The sequence below is a fragment of the Callorhinus ursinus genome, unplaced genomic scaffold (assembly GCF_003265705.2).
Source record: "Callorhinus ursinus isolate GAN/ISIS: 27379988/994484 unplaced genomic scaffold, GSC_fseal_2.0 scaffold11, whole genome shotgun sequence".
Lineage (NCBI taxonomy): Eukaryota > Metazoa > Chordata > Mammalia > Carnivora > Otariidae > Callorhinus > Callorhinus ursinus.
This window is the reverse complement of record NW_027397073.1, coordinates 32221485-32230938: the sequence shown is the minus strand read 5'-3', so window position 1 is coordinate 32230938 and position 9454 is coordinate 32221485. Positions and strand designations below refer to the sequence as shown.

The 9454-nt window shown below is 36.5% G+C and overlaps 1 long non-coding RNA gene across 1 annotated transcript; it reads left to right on the top strand.

Annotated features, from left to right (window-relative positions):
* Nucleotides 1-2245: 2245 nt before the first annotated feature.
* Nucleotides 2246-8088, top strand: LOC141373675 (uncharacterized). Its single transcript, XR_012379915.1, has 3 exons — nucleotides 2246-2293; nucleotides 5048-5175; nucleotides 7941-8088. It is a non-coding gene; the product is annotated as an uncharacterized lncRNA (long non-coding RNA).
* The last annotated feature ends 1366 nt before the right edge of the window (nucleotides 8089-9454 follow it).

Here is a 9454-nt window from a genome sequence, read left to right as displayed (position 1 = left end):
TAATTTTTATTCCCACAACAAACTTTAGGGAAGATGGAGCAGAGATTATTTTCTTCAATTTATACAGAAGGAAACTGAGGCTCAATGACTTGCTGAATATGCCCTAGCATGTGTTCTACTGCTCTTTCTGGCATACCATGCAAGTATTCAAAGACAAGTTCTTTATTTCTTTCATAGAAGATATTCTTTTTTCTACATTGTATGAAAAAAGAATTCTATAATAACCAGAAAGAACACACCTTTAATGAATATTAACGACTTCTCAATATTACCTCTCACAACACCAGGTTTCAGAAATTCTTCAGTCATCATGGTAGCTCATGTGTTAAGCACCTAATATGTATTCTGAACAATGTACTGATGGGAGTCCAACATTTAAACACATAGTCCCTGGCTTCTAGTGGGCTTTGATTAAGTTGTGACTGTAGAAAATAATTCACTGGGCTCAATAATTTGCACACGAAGACATCTTCATCACTACATAGTTATACTGCATACATAATAAAATTATCTAAAGGTATAAAACAATGCAACATCTTTCACCAGGCAGTACAGGACTACCACACATGTGACAAAAACTATACTTGTCATGAAGTCATAAGCTCATTATAGGCTGGACATCTAGGGAAAAATTTATTTGGATGATAAAAATTTGAGCTGGTTCTTCTTTATTTGCTTTAGATTACCCTCCCAACTCATCTTTCAACCTATGAGCCACCTCTGCCACCCCACCTCAGTCAGTACATAGTTGTGCTTGGCTCACTCAGGCAATGCTCTCATAATTCAGGAGCAAACCATCCCCATATCATGGAGATGAATGATGAGCTGAACATTGTTTTCAAGGCTAGCAAGTTATCTGGATAATGCCCTGGGGCATCTAACTAAATAGCCCAAACGTATACAGAATTGGGGGGGGAACTTCCTTTTGAAATGATTCCTTTATTTATATGACTGCAATTCACCCATACTTTGGTATAGGTAGTTCTACTATATTTATCGTAAGACATATTTTGTCCTCCTGGAATCTGAGTTAGAATACAAAATCTTGAAATACAGTTCACTCAGGAATGGTATACATTAAGTTATTATAACTGTGGTCCTTTTAGTTTGCTTGAACCAAGTACTTAAAATGCTCATTTGCTCAAAGAAATTTCTTATTCCGCTTTAATTGTCTGGCTTCTAAGTACACAAGGACATTTTGCACAGAAGAAGACCCATACTACATTGATACAGTTAGAAAACCTCTCTAATTATCTCAGTTTAAGGAATTCCTGCTCTAAATAACTATGTAGAAATAGTCACGTAGGAGAGAATTGCGTCTGTTAAATTTCAAATATAGTGAATGTAGTCCAAGGGACTTTACCTTCAAATTTGACAATTTAAGAATTTCTGACATTTTCCAAGCCACTCTGGCTTAAATCCTAATATGCTTTGAATGTCTCATGTCTCACCAGCCCAGATGATTGTTCTACCTTATCCACTTAATATGCATGCCTCAAAATAAGATTGTGATTATATTCCTTCTCACTGGGCATTCTCTTTTCTTGGACTCACACATGGTTTGAGTGTTTCATTTTCAATATCACACAAACCCTGAACCCTCATCAAAACCGTGAATATCCAACAGGTTTACTGGCATTTGCCTGTAATCATTTTTCAAATGAACTGTCAGCACAGTCTTAATCTGCCTTTGGCTGCCCTAATTGTTCCCACCTTACCTGCCAAGTCTTTCACTACTGGAAAAGTTTTGCTGAGATTTTACATTTATTCATCAGTAATTATAAAAATGTGTGTAAGGATATGTTGCACAGTTAAACATAGGGAAGACCTTTTCTGAGCACCTCATCATGGAAGCAAGCCATAAAACCCAAACACTGGATCTGAGTCTGCTGCCAAACATTCTACTTTTATGTCATTTGGGAGAAGAATTAAATATATGTAGCATCTACACTATTATAAAAGCAATTACAGTGATAATCAGTTATCCAGATGTTTTATTGATTTGATGCCCAAAGTCCAGATGTTTAGAAATATCTATGATTGGCATGATGTAAACAAATCCAAAGACTATTATTCCAGTCTGCTGAAAGGGATAATGCTATTCTCAGATAATCTGCTTGGTAGTAATACTTTTATATACTTTCCAACAGCACACTGTCCAAAAAGCAAACAGAAACACATCAGTTTTGTAGTTGCTGCTGAAAGATTCTACTAGACATGATCTCATAATCATCCTACTAGATTCCTTTTGATCTACTGGCTACCTTCCAAGGCCTAGAAAACAAATGAGGAGGTAAGTAAAACTGAACCAGCATCCATGTCACTGAAAAATACAAATTTCATATACTGACTTAAGTTTTGTTTTTCTTTCTAGTCCAGAATGACAATTTTTGTTCCAGATACTCTGTAGCTATAATCTGTTCTTTTCTGAATGTTATCTTCTATGAAATTTTGCAAAGACAATGCAGGAAAAAGTTTATGAGTATCTCCTTGGAAGCCACAAATATTCCCATTGTGTCCTTCTTGAATAAAAAATGTGAAGTGCAGATTTGGCACTGGAAGATTGACTGGATTCTAAATGAACTTTCTGATAGCAATGTAAAACTAGAGGGAACAGAGCACCAGTAATAAAGGGAAATACAAGGCTAAGTATTGGAAAGTAATTAGCGAGCTCATGACTGACAACCCTTTGATGGCCTGAATTACTTCCAGAAAGATAAGAGTATATTGTTTAAAAAACAATTAAATCCCACACGCACATTCATAGAATTATTGCACATTCATATGCAAATAGAGGCCTGGATTCTTTGAACATACTAATATATATCAACAGGGAAGCATTATATTAGGCACAGACATATTTGGGTGTGTAAAAGGCATCCATAGTAAATATGGATGTGCACTAAGGACCTATGAATTTTATTTATTTATTTTTAAAGATTTTATTTATTTATTTGAGAGAGAGAGAATGAGAGAGAGAGAGAGCACATGAGAGGGGGGAGGGTCAGAGGGAGAAGCAGACTCCCCGCCAAGCAGGGAGCCCGATGTGGGACTCGATCCAGGGACTCCAGGACCATGACCTGAGCCGAAGGAAGTCACTTAACCGACTGAGTCACCCAGGCACCCAAGACCTATGAATTTTAGAAGGTCCCTAGGAATTGTGGTTAAACTTTACAATGTGGCTAAGGTCTATCAGCAAACAGCATATGCATTAGGTTTCTCAAGCAATATTAAGTTATTTGTACTGACATCAGAAACAAAAGAATAAAAGCAAACCTGTTATCAATTTTCTTTCTTCAGTCAGGTTCATAGCCCTAATTTATGGGTCAGCAGAATTTACGTGTATATGTTTACTACATAACACAATATCATAAACAAAAAGTGAAAACAGTCTAGGTCCTATGCACATGATTATAATGCATTAAACTACTATCCTTTTCCTTTTTGACTAATAAATACAATCTTAACTTCTTATCCTGGTAACCACATTCCTTCATAATCCAGCAGTAACTCATCATTGTGGTTCAAATAGCCCTTTCCTTCAACAAATCGATATACTTCAGTCCTCTAAACTCATATCTCTATTTACCCTATTCTCATGTTTATGTATTTTATCCACTCTCTTTTCCTAACTATAGACTTATTTTTTTTTTTTTTGAGAAAGAGAAGGAAGAGGGGCAGGAGGAGAGGGAGAAAGAGAATCTTAAGCAGGCTCCATACCCAGTGCAGGGCACGGTATGCCAAGGGGCTGATCTCACGACCCTGAGATCATGACCTGAGTCAAAATCAAGAGTTGGATGCTTAACTGACTGAGCCACCCAGACGCCGCTGGTCTTACTATTTCTAAGCCCCATGTCAAGCACTATCACTCAGCGCTCCCACTGTTCACAAACGCCACATTCCTCACTGATTTTAACCCTCACCACTACTATTCTACTCCATAGCCAATGTTAGAGATTTTACTGGTTGCTTCTTTTATATTTTATATTTCTTATTTCAACCCCAATTTTTATTGAGCTTGAGTGAATGTGTATATGCGTGCAGGTGTGCACATGTGAACACATTAGGCACAGCTGAAGTACTCATTTAGACTGTAAATGCCGGAAGTACACAGTATCTAATGCCTCACTTTTTTGGTCTTCATAATACTTAATCAAATGTCTTGTCCAAAATTATCTGTTCAATAAATATTTACCCGCATTTTCAAATATTCACAAATTGCTATACCTAAAAATGTATAACAAGGAAGCAGTGGCAAATGCTACAGGATATTTATAAATATATATTTTAATAAATGTTAAAAAATTACTTTAATCTTAACCAAATGATTATTATGCCCAAGTTTCTATACCAGAAACTTGGGTAAATATTATATGAAGGTAATAAATGACCATAAACACAAGAAATAAAAACCAGGAATATTTTGTATCAACTATCCTAATTTCCCAACTCTAGAAAGACTTTAGGATTGGGAAGGAAGCTCAGTGACCTTCTAAATCAGGTGAAGAAATAACTCCAGAAATGTGAAACCATTTGCCTGCTGCCCTGCAGCTTGCTGGAAGCACAGCATTGGTACTAGAACCAGTCTGTGTTTTCAGTTCAAAATGCTGTCCCCCAAGTGACTTGGAGTTTCTGACCCATCAATACCGTGGACTTGACTGTGCTGTAGACTCATTAAGTGCACCTACTTGCCTCTGACCTAGCCAGTGAATGAAGAGTGCCCTTACTTCCCATGTATATAGCCTGAAACCTAAATTCGAATTCTTAAATTATGCCAACTGTAAAATTGGCTAACAGCCCCTCTCTTGTCTCACTGCTGGTATCACACAGATTTGTACTAATATGGCTTTTCTTGCGTCCTTTATCTGTTTTGATTTTGGCTTTGCTTTTGTCCAAAACTGCTTAAGTTTATGGATTATGCCTTTCTGTGTTTCATAGCACCTAGGAGAGTGTTTGGTATAGTAGTTGTCTTAGCAAATATTTTGATTGATTATAGCTAACTGTTTTACAAATACTACAAATATCCTTATCTCATTGCCCAAACAAGAATGGAAGTTCCTTGAATCAGATACTTTTGGAGCCTTGGATCATATCCACCTCTAATATTGGCTGAAGTCACAGTGTTCCCATTTTCTATGGCACAGAATTCCCTGAGACATTGAAAAGCAGTTGCAGGTATGTAAATGATTCTTAGTGGAGGCTGGTGTCTGATGATTGGCATTAAAGCCTTGTGCCAAGAGCTCTCTCTCCTGAGCTGGGTACTGTTGTACTTACCATACCATGAGGTTGAGCAGGACTCGCAGCAAATATTGATGAAAATGTCTCCAGAGGGCACAAACACTTAGTCCAGACTCTCTGTTGCACTTGTCATTTCTCCATCAACTCAAACTTATAACCTCTTGAGAGTTTTCCCAAAACCAACTGATGGAGAAGGAAAAAAACCCAGGCCTAGATAAGGAATGAGTCAGTTTGGTATGCTGATGCAAATTGCACCACTGTCACACATGGTGGCAGTCCTCAAGGACAATGGTGAGGGAAATCCTTCCAAAGGGCAGATATTCAAACATTAAAATTGGTTGGGCACTCTATTTGGAGGGAGACAGAACTGAGGGAAGGATATACAGAAACTCCTGGGCAGTGGCATATGGTTTAGCCCATCAGTCAGGGTCTGGAAGATGTAAAACTGGAAGACTAGAGACAATGAGATCTTGGGAAGAGGTATGTGGATAAATTTATGGGACTGAGTACATGATACGCCAATTTGTCCCTTCACTTCATTGCCCACCAGAAAGCATCCACAATGGAGGAGACTTTTAAACACAAGGTGAACATAATGGCTCATCTCCTGGCTGTTGGTTAGCCCTGTTCTCAGCCACTGTGGTATTTGCTCAATATACTATCAGACGAGGAATGATTTCAAAGATGAAGACTCTAAATGAGCCCACATTTGGGCTCCATTCAAAGCAAGCTGATCTGACTACTGTTGCTACTGAGTATTCTCTTGTTAGCAGCAAAGACAGGCTGAGAACTGGCCATAGTCCCCCCCTTGAGAAGACCAGCAAACCACCTACAAGTTGATTACATCAGACTCCTCTGGAATAAATAGTAGTAGTGTGTTCCTACTACACCATAATTTTTCTCTCTTCAGGGTGTGGATTTGCTTTCCTTGTAGGCAATGTCTAGTTGGCACTACTATTGAGGTCTTTTAGAACTGATTTACCAAGAGTAGACCCTGCATGAAATTGCCTCCAAACAAGGGGCCTATTTTACAATGAAGGTGGTATGATATGTTCACCTTGCAGGGTCAGTATGAGGATTAGAGACAATTAAATATGTCATCTAACCTTTGGTGACAACCTATTAACATCTTGAGTTCTGGCAGTAAGTATAATGACAGAAATTATTTATGGAGTTCTGCTTTGGGGAATATTTTAAAAGCATAAAAGAGATATAAAGGTAGTTAGTATATATAACTAGACTAAAGGTCATGTAATCAGTAAATGCAAGTGCCGGATATAAATACAGCATCTGATTTCAGAGCCTAATCTCTGTATATTGTGCCACATATTCCTTCACAATATTACATCACTAAACAGATATCTTATCATAGTCAGCTATTTAAAAATTGCCCAAATGTGAAGATGTATTTTCTTTGAGATCCTTTTAACAACAGAGTATTAAATTATCTTAGATAAAACAATAGAAATTATTGCCTATTGAGAGAGGAATTGATAAGCTAAAAATACCAAAATTTACTATAATTACTCAGTTCATTGCTTAACAGTTTCAATGTCAATGTTATAGGTCAAATCATATCTACCCAAAAGTTTCAATTAGATAAATTAGGGGGCTATGGTTATTAGATTATAAAAATGGTAAATTAAAGTTAATCTGGAGAAAGGGTGTCTCCCAGTCAAGTCAGTCATCTAGAATTTGACCATATCCAAAAGTTACAGTGTATCTCTGAATGCACAGAAATGTAACTATGCAAATTGATAAGTCTTTGTAAAGTATGGAAGATCCTTTCTCTAGTAGGCAACTGAATGTGAAATTAGCCAATACATCAGAATCTGTAAATAGGAGCTATGAACTCTGAGAAGCCAATGAAAGTGAGGAAAAGATGGAGATTTCTGAGGCGATTCAATGGTTTCAGGATGGTCTCCTATTTTAAAGCACAATATAATGTTTACACATATAATTATGACACATATGAGACCTAGCTCCCCCAGCCCCCACCAATAGTATGATTAGAGATGTGTGTAATGCAAGGATGTTTATATTTTAAAAATATTACGAATTGAAGAATAAACTTCAGTTTTCTTAGAAATATGATTTTGAGAAGTCCTTCCATCATTGTGAGAACATAAGGAGCTATCCTCCTTCATGGGTCCAGTTTTCACAGAAGTTTTTGAAAAAGGCTAAAGAAACCACAGAAAAGGCCCTCAACAAATGCCACTACTCAGTTCTGTTTGCCATCATGGGGTTCAAAAATTTTTCTTTTTTCCATTACAGAGAATGCTGGCCAAGGCCATTAAACACAGTGGCCAAGCCAATAGGTATGTGAAGAAGTGTAATAAATTCATGTGTTGGTAAAAGTCAATATTCAATATAGGTCATATAGGATTGAGTATTTTTAACTCAGAAACCTGAATTCAAAGCTAAAGTAGTAAAAATGAAAATAAAATAGTGCTACAATGCCTTAAGACCTGAGTTGCTCCCAATTGACTGGATTAGTTTTCCAGGCCCCTTCAATTGTCTAACCTTTATTTTATATTGCAGGATACTGATCAATAAAGGCTCCCTCCCTTAACTAAATAAGCCTCACAAGGTGAAAAAAGTCACTAAATTAATATTTATTTTGTAACATAAAAGAGCCAGTGCTATCTACAAACAGTAAAATTAATTGGGATTAATTTCATGTGCAAATTTTGTCATTGCAGGTGTTGATGCAGTAATACATCAAAGAGACTTCACCTCTGTAAAAATCAATGCTAACGTAACCTTGATTACTGTTCTTGTGGATGTCACATATAACACTAATCAGTCATGGTTTGTAGCAAACATCTTAGAGAACAAATATTATTTGCTTTTTTATTGGCATTTTTCAAGATGAGAGATAATATGCATTCATGGGCCAAGCAATTCTCTAAAAGAATACAATTTCCTAAGGGAAGCCGTGGAGACAGTGTTGGTGCATGTGGGAATGGTTGAGAAGAAAATTACAAGAGTGTAAAAAAAAAAAATTCACATTGATATGGAAACTACTGATTCTGTTTTGGGAATATGGGCTTCCCAGGACACTTATAGAAAAGCCAGAGAGCTTCAATTCTATAAAAGAACAACATTTTGTAGTACCCAAAGGAAAAAATAACCTAACTTTATTGTATCAGACTTCATATAATCCTTATCTCTTCCCCTAAATATCACAGACCTTCCACTGTTATCAATTATGACCACAAAGGAGCAAGAGGAGGGTAAACTTGCAGTTGGTTTTATCTTGAGTTGACCTTTAATGATTCACTGTGTAGTAAAAATTATAACTGCAATGCCATCTTTCAGATTTGTGTATTCAAAAATTTCCTCCATTTAGACAGGTATCATTTCAGCTTTTCTCTTTATCACCATTAAGAGAATCATCAAAGCTAGAACTATCATGCTAGGATATCAATCAGCATGTATTGAAAACTTACTGGTACAAATTACATTAAAATTAATTATATTGAAATTAAAAATACTCATAGAGGAAACCTGGTATAAAGAGATGACATATGCAAGGTGGTATATGACAGATTTCATTTGAAAAAAATGAAAGATTTCATTAAAAAAAGCCATTTGTTGCAGCCTGAAACTGATATATATGACTTCATTGATCCTAAGTTGTCGTCTATAAAAGAAATTTCTATGAGCACAGAGGAGTTGAGGCCAAGGAGTCGAGATAGAGGTATATGTGCAGGCATTTTAGAAAGAGGATAAAGCAAAAACATAGTTTTAGAGAGGAGAATAAGGTTGTTGTATATGTCTTTTCCATTCTCTTGTCCCTTCTAGACTTATTTCATTCCATATGTTTTCACATAATTTGACATTTAGAAGGCCAAGTTTCTAATTTTAGCAATTAAAGAGTGCTAAAATAGCATGTTAGAAAGGAAGCAATCATATTAAATGTCTTTAACAACAGAAGCCTTAACTACTCTTTGGTTTTTACTTTTGCCACCAATAATGCAGGCAGCAAAAACCCAGTGATATTTGCAACAATCACTTTATGAGTCACCTTCCTCCATCCCAAACCATTCCTGTCTGATCCCATGAATATATGAATAAACTCCTGCTTCTATAAGCTCAATCTTGGCTCAGGCAAAATTGTGTTTGGGCTCGGTCTTTCTAGTATTAAAACTTAACCTTCTGCTTTGAGTTTTTGTTTGACTAGTCCCTCTGGTTCTTGTATCCTAGGGTGTGT